This window comes from Balaenoptera borealis (assembly GCF_965194805.1).
Source record: "Balaenoptera borealis genome assembly, chromosome: X".
Classification (NCBI taxonomy): Eukaryota; Metazoa; Chordata; class Mammalia; order Artiodactyla; family Balaenopteridae; genus Balaenoptera; species Balaenoptera borealis.
Window position 1 is genome coordinate 123,298,174 of NC_138881.1, and position 16,150 is coordinate 123,314,323.

Consider the following 16,150-nt stretch of genomic DNA (forward strand, 5'->3'; position numbering starts at 1 on the left):
AAATGTTGTAGATCCAAATAACAGCAGTTGGGGGAGGGGAAAGGAAGAGAGGGTGCTAGACCAAAATATCTATCACCACAGTGACACTGTAGAGAACTTAGGCAACATTTACTTGTAAGTTTGACTTCATATATATATATATGAAATTGCTTATGAAGTCATCAAAATTTTATCCTTAAAAGAAAAAGCCAGAAAACAAGACCACAAATGACAAAACATCCTGGTTATAGCCCAGATGGCTGCATAAAATAAATAGCCATTTCCTTGATGGAAGCATAGGCAATTTGGCTGTGTGAAGCTGCAATTCCAGCAGAGATCCTTGAAACAGATGTTGATATTGGTTGTGCATCAGAACTTTCTGAAACAGCAAGATGTTCAGGTAATATGAGAACAAATAACTGGTACCTTCTTATCCTTATGTCAGTGTCACAGGGAGACATTGCTCTCCCAAAGGGAGATTGCCTTGAGATACCCACAGCAGAACACATAGGAACAAAAAGTAGGGAAGATGGAATTTTTCTATAGTTCTATTACAGACTGGGAACATCTCCCAAATCTCCATGTTCCTCCTGTTCATTTTGATCCTCCCATTCTGTCTCCCTGTGTAGCTCTGCCTCCCTGAAGTCCTGTCAGAGAGCATACTACATCAGCTGTTCCTTTGAGGCAGGACAACGGGACTGTAGGAAGGAGAGTGAAATTCTCTCATCTCAGGAGTAGTTGCCTACATGAGGGTGGTTAGGACTCTGACAATGGAGATAGGTGAGGAAGAGCCTTATAGGTAGAGGGAATGGCAGAAGCAGAGACCAGAGGTGAAAAAGAGTGGAATGTGTTCATGGGCTGGTGACCAGAGAAATGTGGCTAGAATGTAGGGTTTGTAGAGGGGAATGGAAGGTTGGAAAGAAGACTGGGGAACCGCATGAAAAACAAAGATTGGCAAAATATGAATTCAAAAATATTTTTTCAAGAAATCTTATGAAACTAGTGAGAAATTACTTACAGTTTTCCATCTGATACCTTATTTGGGAAGAATCACTGGATTTTAGTAACTCCGAAAACATTTACCCTTAGAATTGGAACAGGTATCAAGAATTTTAAAAGTAAGATGTATTGTCAAAATAAATAAATAAATAAATAAAAGTAAGATGTATTTAGAAACAATTCAGTTATCAGAATAAAAGTTTTTACAAATGGAAATCATATATCTTCTTATACCTGTCCTGTAAAATAAATATGATTGGCTATGAAAAAGATGTCACTAAAGATGCCTCAGATATTAAAAAAAAAATAAGAAATTATTATGAGGAATTGTATGTTGACAAATTAGAAAATGTAGATAAAATGGATGAATTCCTAGAAAATATAACATACCAAAACTCATTTGACAAGAGTTAGAAACCAAAGAATTGAATCACTAATCAGGAGCCTTCCCACAAAGAAAACTCCAGGCCCAGATGGCTTCACTGGCAAGTCCTATGAAATACTCAAGCAATAAAAAATTCCAGTTTTGCACAAAACCTTCCAGAGAACGGAAAATGTGTGAACATTCCCTGACTTGTTTCATGAGGCCAGCTTAATTCTGATGGACGAAAACATTAAAAGAAAGGAAAAATGGAGGGCGATCTCATTCATTGTGATACATATAAAAACTCTAACCAAATATTAGCTAATAGAATTCAGCAATATAGAAATAGGATAAATCATCATGACAAAGTAGGATGTATCCCAGGAATACAAGATTACCATTAGAAAGCCAATGTAATTCACTACATCAACAAATTAAAGGGGAAAAATCATATGATCATCTCAAAAGATGCAGATGAATCAGGTGATAAAAACCAACATTCTTTTATGATAAAAATTCCTAGCAAACTAGGAATACAAGAAAATACCTAAGAGGCCAGGCACATGTGGTAAGCTGTAAGAAATCCTGACTTCAAACCAAACAGGATGAGATATCACTTTTAGTGAGAATAAAAACTGACGTGACTGAGCAGCTCGGGCAGCGGGAGGAGCGGCAGCGGCCAGCCCGCGCCGGCAGCCACGCTGCCCACGGGGAAGGTCAGTTCCACCGAGCGGGCGGCGAAGGAGGAGCCCGAGAGGAGATCGGCGAGGTTTGTCAGCCAAACCGGCTCCCGCAAAAGTGGAAACGAAGCCAAAAAAGGCGGCAGGAAAAGGTAAATCTTCAGACAAAAGAGTGCAAACAAAAGGGAAAAGGGGAGCAAAGGGAAAACAGGCCGAAGTGACTAACCAAGGGACTGAAGGAAAGTTACCTGCAGAAAACGGGGGAACTAAAAACGAGGAGAGCCCAGCCTCTGATGAAGCAGGAGAGAAAGAAGCAAAGTCTGATTAATATATCACACCCGGTCCTATCAACTGTTTTGTAAATGAAAGTTTTTTAGTAGCTCTAGAAACATTTTTAAAAAGGAGGGAATCCCATCTCATCCCATTTTTTAAGTGTAAATGCTTTTTTTTTAAGAGGTGAAATCATTTGCTGGGTGTTTATTTTTTGGTACAACCAGAAAACAGTGGGATATTGAATTCAGGAGGCTTTGGTTGTCTTGGGTGTCAGCTTAACATTCCATAGATGGGCGGTAGCTTTTATATCCTATAATACAAAGCATACTAAATGGCAGTTTGGAGTCAGTTGTGCATTTAAATGTCTTGAACACTTTAAATTACTTCTCTTCCCATGTTGCTTTTGGTAGAATTGTTTCCTAAGGCAAACCACTCACCCCTTGATCTTGGCTCTCCTGGTCAGAATTTTGTGCACTCTGTAACATCTTTGGTCGTGGTAGTCCAGTTCTTCTAGTAACTTTGTTAATGTGCTGTGAACGATTGACAATTTGAGTATGGACTTACGATGTAACAGCATATCAGTATTGGAAGATATTGGTACTTGATATCTTGTTAAGGAAAATTTGCCTCCACATTTTAAGCTGGAAAGTCACTAGGATAACTGTTCAGAAAAGAATCACAACTACATGAATTTTTAGATTTTTGGTACATATGTTAAGAATTGGGTACAAATTGAAATGTCTGTGTACTGATCCTCAAAACAACCAATAAAATCTCAATTATGAAAGAAAAAAACAACAAAAAACTGATATGACTACTTTGGAAAATAATTTGACATTTTCTAATGAAGTAGAAAATGAAGTACAGCTATGACTCAGAAAGGCTACTCCTATATATATTCCCTCATCAATACATGCTCATCGCCCTGGTAATGAAACAGGAGGGAAGGGGACAGGGCACAACCTTTAAAAGAATGACATAGCCCAAGGACACGACATAAACTGATTAGAGACAAATAGGTCCAAGATGGCGGATGAGTTGACTTCCACTAGACCTTGAGGCTCATTATACGCTCATTGTAACACATCAACATGCTAAATGACACACCCACAGGCGCCATGACAGTTCCAAGGCCGACCATCAAGGTTAAAAAGTAGGAGGTGGTCCAATTTCTGGAAATCCCCACCCTTTCCCCAAAATAGCTGGAATACTCCTCCCACTCATTAGCCTATGAAATTACCCACCCCTATAAAAACTGACAACCCCATACCCTGGAGCCGCTCTCTCCTTCTGAGATGGCGCACGATCTATGGAGTGTGTTTCTCTCTAAATAAATCCACTTCTTACCTGTCACTTTCTCTCTCCCTGAATTCTTTCTGCAATGAGACATCAAGAACCTGAGCTTCATTAAGTCCTGAGACCAGGTGTGTGATCTCAGTTAAAAGAACGTGGGTTCAAGTCCCAATCTGAGTTGCACGGTTTCAGTAACATTATTCCAAATTTCGAAAAACTGGAAACAAACCAAATGACCATCAATAGATTGTATAAGTAAATTGTAGAATATTATACAACAATAAAACCTGAATTAACTACAGCAAAGCACAACATAGATGAATCTTACAACTATTATGCTGAGTGAAACAAAGCAAGACCAAAAGAAACATATAGTGATTCCATTTATAGAAAATTCAAAACTATGGAAAACTATACTGAAAGATTTGGAATTGCATACATATGTGATTAAACCATATAGAAAAGCAAGGAAATAGTTACTGTACAATTTGGGATAGTGACATCCTTCAAGGGGCAGTGGTGATCTGGAGGGGATACAGAGGGGCTTCTGGGTACTGGAAATGATCTCTTATTTGGTTGATGTGATAGTGTGATTTATAAGAAATATATATTTGGTCATTCAGATGACCAAAATATATTTCTCATATATATTTAGTCTTCTTTGTCCATGGTTCCTGGCTCTCAGCTCCTAAAACCCTTGGAATTTCCTGTGATAAGAGCCATAAAGGTATCTTTTGTTATGTTAATTAGGTGACTTTTGGAAAGCCCTTAGGTAACCAAAGGGTAGGAGGTTGGTTGCCAGGAGAATCAACCAGTGATTAGAAGGTTGGAACTTTCAGTCCCTCCTCCCCCACCTCTAAGAAGGGGAGATGGGCTGTAGATTGTGTTCAGCTGCCAATGGCCAGTAATTTAGTCAATCATGCCTATGTAATGAAGCCTCCATAAAAACCTGAAAGGCCAGGGTTCAGAGAGCTTCTGGGTGGGTGAACATGCGGAGGAGGTGGGAGAGTGGTGCACCTGGAGAAGGCATGGGAACTCTGCTCCCATTCCCCGTGCCTTGCCCTATGCGTCCCTTTCATCTGGCTGTTCCTGAGTTATATCATTTTATGATCAACTGCGGATCTAGTGAGTAAAATGTTTTCTCTGAGTTCTGTGAGCTGCTGTAGCAAATTAGTTGAACCTGAGGAGGTGGGTCATTGGAACCTCCAGTCTGTAGCTGATCGGTCAGAAGCACAGGTGATAACTTGGGCTTGAAACTGGCATCTGAAGTGGTGAGAAGGCATTCTTGTAGGACTGAACCCTTAACCTGCGGAACCTGATCCTATCCCTGGGTAGCTAGTATCAGAATTGAGTTGCACTGTAGGACACTCAGTTAGTGTCTGGAGAATTGCCTGGTGGTAGTGGGAAAGCACCTCCTCCCCACAATTTGTAATTGGCATCTGGACACTTCTAGTTGGTATCAGAACTGAGGTTTGCTATAAAAAGGTCCTGGCTCATGTAAACATGTGGTTTGGGAAGAAAAAGGATGAAAGGGTGGGGGATGAGGAACCTTTGATTCCTTGGTGGCTACATGGTCACGCGTGGTATGCAGCAGCAGCTGTGCTGCAATCAAGTGCTAAGGGTAAAAGTTACCAATAGAATATAGAGGTGGATCCAACTCCTGGGAAGTTAGTTCACTGGATGCATAAGGAAATACATACTAATAAGACAACGGCAAAATATTCAGTCTCTTGGCTATTGTTATCTATAATAGCTAAACTAAAAGTAAAAGAAAATGCTGCGTCCAGCCTTGATGCTAAACCAAGCTCAGATTTGGGTCAGTCTGAGCTTGGGCCACTAGCCTCAGAGCCACCTAGAAAGGGAAAAATTATGTAGGGGCAACAGAAAGTACCTCTACGACCTCTGGTCACAAAGAAAGCCGTCATGTGGGGGAGAGCAAAACCAAGAAACTATTGAAACAAGGGGGGCTAACGTGAAGGAGTTGTTTCATTTTGCAGATTGGTATCATCAGCTTACTGAGGAAACTTTACTACAATGGATCATGAGAGTAAGCAATTTAGGAGCAGTGTCTTTGGTTTTGAACGCTACAGAGTGGAAGAGCAAACTTGGGTTGACACAGGAGGTTACAGGTCACTATGGAACAGTCACAGATGGCTACCGTAGAACCAAACTAAAATGGAGTCACTTATGTCAAGGACAAAATGGAGACAGTCAATGCAGGCACATAAAGGAAACTTAACCTAACCTTGCAGGAATTGACAGCTCTTCTCAGAAGAGCATAGGACACCAGCCTATCCCCCAAAGCCAATTCTGTTCCTGTCATCTCTGGACTTCCTTGTTCCTCTGACTCAGCTATCCTGATCCAAATAGGGAAGAAGATCACTAGGCAACCAATCAGTTGAAAAAGCCAAATAACTTCAGCATTTACCCCCTAAAAATCCCTTAGTCTGTGAGCAACTCAGAACTCATTGCTCTTGTAGCCTTGAGTTTTCTGGCTTGCAGGTCAAAAGCCTTGCAAGAAACTCATCTTTCTGCTTTGTTTGATTTAGTATGCAGACTTTGGGTTTTGACACCATACATGATCCAGACACAAAGCAGGTTATTCCCAGGGGAACAGCCAGCCTGGTGGACTGGATAAAAGCCACTCTAAGGTCTGTTCACCCTGAGAAGGGGGACTGTCACCCTCTATGAATGCCAAGTGGAATTCCCCAAATGAAGCAGCTGATATGCTTCGTATACAAGCCATGTAGGACTGGTTTTTTGATGACCAGGATATTCACCCACTGAATATGCCCTTTACCCAGGTCATGGTAAATGTTGTGTTTCTCGGGGCCCCCTTCACATGGGCACCCCATATATAACCTTATTGCTGCAAAATCGAAAAACAGTTCTGGAGGATTTATCAAATTTGCCATCTCAGCTTCCCCTTATGGGTCTTACAGATGCTAATAAAAACATTAGTTTAATTAACAAGAGAATGGGAAGAGGCCTGGGGACAGTCAAGGGACTCTTCCCAACCAGGTGGGAACTTTTAAAAGATTGTTTAGAAATAAGGTGAAAAAAGCAAATACTGAAAGGGGCGGAACAAAGAGGAATCAGAAAGGGGAGAATCACAGGACTTTTCCCAGCAGGATGGAAATTTTTAGATGGTTATTAGGAAATGGGATGAAAACAATGAACATTGATGGGGTTAAAACAAAGGTTGGGCAAAGGGAAACCCTGCTGGTTCCCCAACATTAAAGGGCCCCAACAAGCTCGCTCTATTTACCCGTGTTTGGAGAAATTTTAAAAGCTGGAAGGCAAAAATTACAAGAAGAAACCTGACCAGCAGTTGCTTGGGGCAGCGGTTTGGCTGAAGAACGACAAAAGGGCCTGGGTCCTTTGTCTCGACCGACCCCTTATAGCCGCAGAACTAGCCCAAATTGGCCCTATCCTGTTTCTAGCAAGATACTGAGTTGTTTTTCAGAGACAACAGAACAGAAGCGCGAGTCATGCAGCCAGAGCATGCGCAGAGGAGAAAATTTTGACCTCAAGTCACACCCGGAACCGAAGGACCCCCCCCACCCCCCACCCCACGAACCAAAGGACCAGGACATGACCAGAACCTGAACATCGGAACCCTTTCAAACCCTTTCAGAAGCAAAGGGTCCCTTGTCCAGGGAGATCCGGTGCTAAAGCCCCCTTTAACCATAGCTTACCATTAATGGCCAAGTTCCAAAGCCCTCCAATCAAAACTTGCCCCGCCAGCGCTTCTGCATACCAACCCATCCTCACCTAACCTAACTCCAGATCAGGGAGACAGCTTTGATCCCTGCCTCCTGTCTCCTTACCAGTGGACCTTGCAATCAAGCTTTTTCTTTTCTCAAAAGCCCGTGGCACAGTATTGGCTTCTGTGTGCATCAGGCAGGGAGACTTTGCTGTAACACCCTCCCTGGGGACCCAAAGCCTTTTGCACAAGGGCAGGTCAAATAATGGTCGGGGTGGAGAAGAGGAGCTTCCAACAACTGTGGTACCAAAACCCATTGATGAAGCCCTGACTCAGGCTACAATTTGATTGAGAGAATGTAAAAGTGTAAGAGTAAATAGGATTATGAAAGTTGGAACGTTTAAGCAGGTATTATGTACAGGAGTTGTGTCAACTTTACCTGAATATTTTATAGGAATAGATATCACATCTGGCTGGGGAACACTTCCGCTACCTGGTATTTTAAAACCCAAACCTGTTGAGGAAGTCCTAACAGAGGCTACAGTTAGGAACGTAATGGTTGATGGAATTAAAGTAAATGTTTGTAGGAGAATTGGAATGTTTGAACCGCCTTTATGTGAAGTGGTTGTGTCTCTTTTACCTGATTGTATTATGGGGATGGACGTTGTATCTGACTGGGGAACACTTCCCTTACCTAATATTGAAAAGCAGAAGGCATGTGAGTCCACCCTTCCAAGCAATATTAATTGGACATGCTAAATGGGAACCAGTAAGATTGCCAGAACCCACACAGTGTAGCATGGAAGCTGGAGTGCTGGTGGGAACAAATTCTCTGTGCGCTAACCCTATGTGGAGTATGGACTGGGGCTTATGACAAAAACCTGTGAGTGCCTCCAAGTGACAGCTACTGGGACTTTGGACTAGAGAATTTCCATTGGAGTGGCATTTACTACCTCGCTGTTGGACGTTATTAATTAAAGCTACCCCCATGACGGAAGGACATAAAATGATCTTAAAACCGGAAATACAATGTCTTGGGTGATGTTAGAGAAACACTCTAATGGGGATGGCAGTGCCCAGAAGAGTTCCATAATAAAATGGAGATTGTTTATACAGGATCATGCTGCCTGGGGAATGCAAGGAGGAGATACTCACTCTAGCACGGAGCCTCTTTTCCCCCAGGACTGACTCTGGAACTGCAGAAGGAGCTGCCGAATTCTGTTGTCACTTGGATAGTGCCCCATGAACAGCTCTTGACAAAGAGTTGCTTGGTTTGTAGACTGCAGTTCCAAGGTGAATGGACCTCCCTGTTTGGGAGGCCTCCACTCCAGTAGAAGAAGGTAAAAATAAATCGATCAGCTCAGTGGGCTGAATTGCCTGCTGTTTCCCCAGCAGTGATGGAAGAATTGAACAGTGGTAAAAGCCCACTTTTATGCTTGGCTCTTTACTGATTCATGGGCAGTGGCCAGTGGTCTGTCCATGTGGTCAAGCAGGAGGGCAGTGGAAACCTGACCTATTAAAGGGATGCCCGTGTGGGGCACAGCCCTATGGAAATTTGAGGGTTGCATCAAAGTAGGGCATGTTGATGCCCATCAGAAGAACCCCCTTCCAGGTTAGGAAGGTGATTGGAATTGATAGGCAGATATCCCTGTGTGCTCACTTAAGGTAGCTACTTGGGTCCATGAAATGAGTGGCCATTGGGGGTCTGCAGCAATGCAGAGATGGACTGAATCTAGACATATTCCTCTTGCACCCTTTGAGGCACAAAATGCCAATAAGAGCTGTTCTATCTGCCAGCAAAAGAGACAGAGAATGCAGATGACTCTATGGCAGATTCCCTGGGGGGGAAGGCCCCGAGCATAGCTGGCAGGTCAGACTGATGCTGGTAGCCCTGGGGGCTGCAAGTGGTCCTGACCGGAATAGACACTGACCCTAGACTGGGCTTTGCTTACCTGGTGGTAGATGCAGATGCTGTGAGTGCCATAAAAGAACCAGAACAGAAGATATTGCGCCAATTTGGGACGGTTAAGCGTCATTTCTTCAGACCAGCCGATCTGGTCTGAATACAGAAATAATATCGGCTGTATTATTACAACTGATAATTTCCAGCAATGGGCAGAGAGATCTCCTCAGAGTAATAGTTTGGTGAGAATTGGAATGGGTAGTTGAAACATTGGTTGTCTGAAGTGGGGGAGAAATAAAGGCATGAAGGGCTGGGTTATACGCCTTCACGAGTATGTGCTCACCCTCAACGTGAATATGAGTGGGGCTACAGGACTGTCCCCGCTGGATAGATTCTGTTTTTCTGATTGATCTGGGGAAGAGGGAGTGAGGAAGTTCCTGGTGTACTTTCTTCCCTGTATCACCCCAACTTTTTCTTTTTTCCCTGCTTGGTGCAGTGGTCATAGAACCAGGGCTGCAACTACAAGGTCTGGAAGCAAGGATGATTCCTCAGCAAAAAAATTTAGGATCCCTTACCGCAAGACAATCATAGAAGTCAAAAGATACTGACACATTACTAGACTCTCATTCAGTCATTAATGACTATCCAATCCATCATCACATCTTATGAAAATGTCTCCCAGGGTGAGGCCACTCAGGTTTGCAGGTTTCTATTTGCTCTGGTCAGGTTCCAAAAGCAGGAGTGGTCTCAGCAATATATGTGTTTTTAACCTTTATGTCACAATTCCTAAGGGCCTGATGGGGCAGGATGTGCCTTCACCCCAAATGCCAAATTGGGACTAACAGTGAATTCAGCTATATTGCCTGGTGGTAAAAATAGCCCGCTAGTTGCACCTATGTAACCTATGTAACGTTAACGTTACTTTATGTGAACAGGAGTGGACTGGGCAGGGAGGAACTTTCTAGACTAGTATTGCTGCCTACTATTGCTTGTTATTGCTATTACTTGCTAGACTACTGTTGTTGCCAGCACAATGACCAAACCTAATGTCTCTTCCAAAGGTGGAAAAGTTTGGGTACAAGTGGAGAAAAGGAAAAATAGTAGCTGATGAATAAATGTTATGTAATGAGGGAAACCCAGTATTACATTAACATCTATCTCAAAAGGGGATCAGAGCAAGAGATGATATTATCTCTTAGCTGGAATATACCAGATGCCTGAAAGAGTAAAGCCATATATTGCTGAGAACACTCCTGCTTTTGGAACCTAACCTAGATGGCAGGGTAGACAGGTCATACTCATGAGTGAGGCCTTTTAATGGAGGGATCATTGCTTTTAATGTATCTAACCATTGCACTCAGAATCCCACTTGTAACTCTTCTGATTTCTAGTACATATAAAACACTTTATAAAATGCTCTTGAGGGCAGCCAGGAAGATTACTATAAAAAGCATGAGCATTTTTCAGCACTGGCCCTAAGGAATTCTCAGGGGAGAGATGTCTGGATGTAAAGGCATTATCTTTAAGACCCCGGCTTGCACTATGTGATTTTGCCCTTTCCAGCATTCACAGTTGTAAAAAGTTCAACTGCAGATAATGCCTGCCTGTCCACTTTTAGTTTCTGATCTTCAGCTACTAAAGCAGTCCTGGAGACTGAAACACAAATGAAAACACATTTTTTTCCACCATGCAAACCTCTTGCCAGGCTGCATCCACTTAGTAACCAATCTGGTTGGCTCTAGGTGTCTTTTGAGCACAATTTCATTCTTCTTTGAATGTCCAGAGAGAGAATTATCTCTTGGCTGGGGTTAAACTGGTAAGGATTTCATGCTCTCAAGTCTGATCCCTTGAAAATCTTCGGCACATCCATAAGTTTTTTCCCTTGATCTTCAAATAGGCACTGATTAGATTTGTGATGGCGAGTAACAGGGCATGGGCAGAGGCATGGCCACGGGCAGATATAAGTTGGGGGACCAAGCAGGGGCCATAGCATTGGAATATCCTCTCACTTCACACAGTGCAAGCCACTAATGGAATGTGAATGATCAAACTGAAAAGAGGATGGGTCCTGGGGTCAACATGCATCCCTCACACCCCTGTCATGGCCAGTCATATTCTCTTTCTCTCCTGGGGAAATGTAAATGGATGAAAATGACTCTGAGACAAAATACACTGATTTCTTTGCTGATATCCGGTATTAGTACTTTGCTTTTTCCTCTTCCCTTTAAAAAATCCATTGCAGGATCACAGTCTGGTAGATAAGGGAAGGATCATAGGGAACTTCTAATCTGGTGGTTATCCAATTGTGCTCTTGGGAGACTTCTCAGAACCATCACAGAGGAGACTCTGGGGACACCCTCTATCCCAATATTATCAGAACAACTCCACTTCCTTCATTTATTCACTGAGGAGGTATTTTCTTAATGACTATTATATGCTGGTCCCCTCTCTCTCTGTATGTACGTGTTTGTGTGTGTGTATGTGAGAAGACCCAGTGGCAAGAGAGAACACTGAAAGGTGGGTCAGGATGACTCAGTGTAGAGTAACCCTGGGGAAGGTGAGAGGGAGCAGTGAAAGTCTGTTTTATGTGGTGGATCCCAGGTCTTTGGACTCACTAGATGTCATTTTCTTTCTTTCTAAAAATATTTATTTATTTATTTGGTTGCACCGGGTCTTAGTTGCGGCAGGCAGCCTCCTTAGTTGCGGCTCGCCAGCTGCTTACTTGCAGCACGTGGGCTCCTTAGTTGTGGCAGGCGGGCTTCTTAGTTGTGGCAGGCAGGCTCCTTAGTTGTGGCATGAGAAATCTCAGTTGCGGCATGTGACCTCTTAGTTGCAGCATGTGGAATCTAGTTCCCTGACCAGGGATCGAATCTGGGCCCCCTGCATTGGGAGCGCGGAGAGCCTTATACACTACGCCACCAGGGAAGTCCCTAGATGTTATTTTCTTGGCAAAATTTGTTTGGGGACTACTGTGACTTATCCATGTCTATCTCAATAGCCCATTATCTCAGACAGCAGATACATTATCAACTGAGCATTTGAGAGAATACCTAGGAGGGGGTGAGGTGCCTTCAATAAAAGTGATTTATTATACTTTAAAATTAAATCATGTTTAAAATTTTATTTATAACTAATTCATTTTCCTTGATTGAGACTTTATGCCCACTGATTAGTAACTTCCCCCTTTCTTGGCAACTACCATTCTATGCTTTTTTAAAAAATTTATTTTATTTATTTTTGGTTGCGTTGGGCCTTTGTTGCTGCACATGGGCTTTCTCTAGTTGCGTTGAGCGGGGGCTACTCTTCGTTGCGGTGCGCGGGCTTCTCATTGCAGTGGCTTCTCTTGTTGCGGAGCATGGGCTCTAGGTGCGCGGGCTTCAGTAGTTGTGGCACACGGGCTCAGTAGTTGTGGCTCACGGGCTCTAGAGCGCAGCCTTAGTAGTTGTGGTGCATGGGCTTAGTTGCTCCGCAGCATGTGGGATCTTCCCGGACCAGAGCTCGAACCCGTGTCCCCTGCATTGGCAGGAAGATTCTTAACCACTGTGCCACCAGGGAAGCCCTACTATTCTATGCTTTGATTCTATGAATTTGACTATTTTGATACCTCATATAAGGAAAATCATGCCATATTTGTCTTTCTGTGACTGGCTTATTTCACTTAGCATGATGTCCTCAAGGTTCATCCATGTTGTTGCATATTGCAAAATTTCCTTATTTTTCAAGGATGAATAATGTTCCATTGTCAGAAAAAAATCAAAGCTAATAGGTTTTGGTACGGATGTGGAGAAACTGGAATACTTGCACTGTTGGGAGGGAATGCAAAATGGTGCAGCTGCTATGGAAAACAGTGTGGAGGTTTCTCAAAAAATTAAAAACAGAACTACCATATGATCTAGCATTCCCACTTCTAGGCATTTATCCAAAAGAATTGAAAATCTCGAGGCAATATTAGCACTCCCTTGTTCATTGTAGCAGCACTGACTGTTCACAGTAGCCAAGATGTGGAAACAACCTAGATGTCCATCAGCAGAGGAATGGATAAAAGTGCTCTTGATAATAAGGAGGTAGTGTGTAGACAGGGAGAGATCTTACCCTCCAAGTCCTGGCTTCTAATGATGTGAATTTTTCAACAGTTAGTTCAAATCCAGGTATTATTTCTAGAAATTGATTCCATGGGAATCATGTGCCAAAGTGGGAATACGTTGCTTTGGAGCAATAATAGCTATTATATATGAGTGGTAGGCACTTTGCACTCATCTCACTTAATCCTCACAATAACCCTCTGAGGGACACAATATTATTATTATTATTTTACAGATTTTGCAGGGATTAATTAACTTGCCCAAAGTCCCATAGTGAGTGTGTTGCAGAGCAGGGGGTTGAACTTAGACTGTCTTGGCCTTGACAAGGAAAATACATTTTTTAAAAATGCTATCACTTCCAAAAAATATTTATTTATTTATTTATTTATTTATTTATTTAATTTCTTTATTTTCTTTATTTTTTTGGCTGCGTCAGGTCTTTTTTTAAAATAAATTTATTTATTTATTTTTGGCTGTGTTGGGTCTTCGTTGCTGTGCGCGGGCTTTCTCTAGTTGTGGCGAGCGGGGGCTACTCTTCGTTTCAGTGCGCAGGCTTCTTATTGTGGTGACTTATCCTGTTGCAGAGCACGGGCTCTAGGCACATGGGCTTCAGTAGCTGCAGCATGCAGGCTCAGTAGTTGTGGCTCGTGGGCTCTAGAGCACAGGCTCAGTAGTTGTGGCGCACGGGCTTAGTTGCTCCACAGCATGTGGGATCTTCCCGGACCAGGGCTCCAACCTGTGTCCCCTGCATTGGCAGGTGGATTCTTAACCACTGCGCCACCAGGGAAGTCCCTTTTTTTTTTTTTAACGTCTTTATTGGAGTATAATTCCTTTACAATGGCGTGTTAGCTTCTGCTTTATAAAAGTGAATCAGCTATACATATACATATATCGCCATGTCCCCTCCCTCTTGTGTCTCCCTCCCTCCCTCCTTATCCCACCCCTCTAAGTGGTCACAAAAAATATGGAACGCTTCACGAATATGCATGTCATCTTTGAGCAGGGGCCATGCTAATCTTCTCTGTATTGTTCCAATTTTAGTACATGTGCTGCCGAAGCAAGCACTGCGTCAGGTCTTAGTTGTGGCATGCGGAGTCTTCGTTGAGGCACGCGGGATCTTTTGTTGCAGCACGGGCTCTTTGTTGTGGCTCACGGGCTTCTCTCTAGTTATGGCGTGGGGGCTCCAGAGTGCGTGGGCTCTGTAGTTTGCCTCACGCAGGCTCTCTCGTTGAGGCACGTGGGCTCAGTAGTTGTGGCGCACGGGCTTAGTTGCCCCGTGGCGTGTGGGATCTTAGTTCCCCAACCAAGCATCGAACCCATGTCCCCTGCATTGGAAGGTGGATTCTTTACAACTGGACCACCAGGGAAGTCCCCAAAAATATATTTAATTGAAACACATGAACAGTAACAATGTCAGTAACTCCCGTACTGCAGCTCAGTGTGCCTGGTTTTCTTAGCTTGTGAGCTCAGGCAAATCTATACTCTGAAGTCTGCAGTTACAGCTGCAGAAAGACATGCACGTGGTGTCCTTGGCTGAAAAGACCTTCCATAGAGGAGTTAGTGACATTTTGGTTCTTCTACTTTGCCTGCCTTTGGACTGTTTATGCCCCGCCTCTGGCCTGGCTTCCTGAACCTTTACTGAGGAGTGCTGTAGAGTGGTGGAGAAAAGCATGGACTCTGGCATTGGATGGACCTGGGCTGAACTCTCATTTCTGCCATTCTCAGACTGAATCTCAACGTCCTCATCTGTAAAATGGGGCTCCTTTGAAACAAAGGGCACCTTCTTCATGTGGCTGCCTTGAGAATTGAATGAGATAATATATGTAAAGTGCCTAGCATTGTCTAGAGCAGCACTGTCCAATGGAACTTTCTACATCGATGGAAATGTTCTATATTCGCACAGTCCAATATAGTAGTAATTGGCCACATATGGTATTAAGCACTTGAAATGTGGCTAGCATGCCTAAGGAACTAAATTTCTTATTTTAATGTGAATTTAAAATATAAATATAAATTTAAATAGCCACATGTAGCTACTGGCCACCATATCGGATAGTGCAGCTGTAGATACAGAGCTAAATCATCAATGAATAAATTTTTATTATTATGCAGATATTTTGCTTAGTTCACTGATCTAACTTACTTCCTGGACTCTGGACCTATTTCTTGCGTAAATGGAGTAAGCACAGGATTTCAGGGAAAACTTCATCAAGGAGGGGATGGCTGAGCTGAGTTTTAAAAAGTAAGAAGGAGTCAGGCTGGTAGAAAGGATGGTCCAAGGAGTGGCAAGGAAGGGCATACCAGCATGTGCCAAGGTGTGGGGCATATGGGACAATATGGTGTGCTCAAGGAATTGCAAGGAGCTTGGGATCGCGCCCAAGAGGAAAGGGGACAGAGGCGAGACTGGAGAGGTGGTAAAGGCCAGATCGTGGCCTTGATGCCACATCTCGAGCAACACGGAGCCACTGAAAAGTGTTTTAACCATGAGAATGACACAGTCACATTTGTGTTTAAGAAAGATCTTTATGAATGTAAGGTGGAGAGTATATTGATTTCATAGGAAAAGGGCAAGACTGGAGGCAGAGAGAATAATTACGAATCTAGGGCAGTGCTATAGGCAAGAGTTCTGTTTTGGACATATTCAGTTTTATGTGCCTATGTAACAGTAACATGGAGATATCTAGTACTCTGTTGGATATTTTGATAAAGGCTTGTAGTGCTCACCCATACCTGGTTCTCCTATTCTTATCAGCACACTGGAGGATTCCACTTGAAGATGGGATCTTGTGACTACTTCTAACCAATGGGCTGTGAGTGGTAATAATGTGAGTTGCTTCTGGGCCAAAGTATTTATTTAGCAGTATAATTCTC

General features: G+C 43.0%; 1 pseudogene across 1 annotated transcript; it reads left to right on the forward strand.

Moving 5' to 3' along the window:
- The first annotated feature begins 371 nt into the window (after positions 1 to 371).
- LOC309620967 (non-histone chromosomal protein HMG-14 pseudogene) lies at positions 372 to 13,281 on the forward strand (annotated as a pseudogene). The gene is made up of 2 exons: positions 372 to 379; positions 1,995 to 13,281. The product of its transcript is annotated as a non-histone chromosomal protein HMG-14 pseudogene (transcript).
- Positions 13,282 to 16,150: the final 2,869 nt, after the last annotated feature.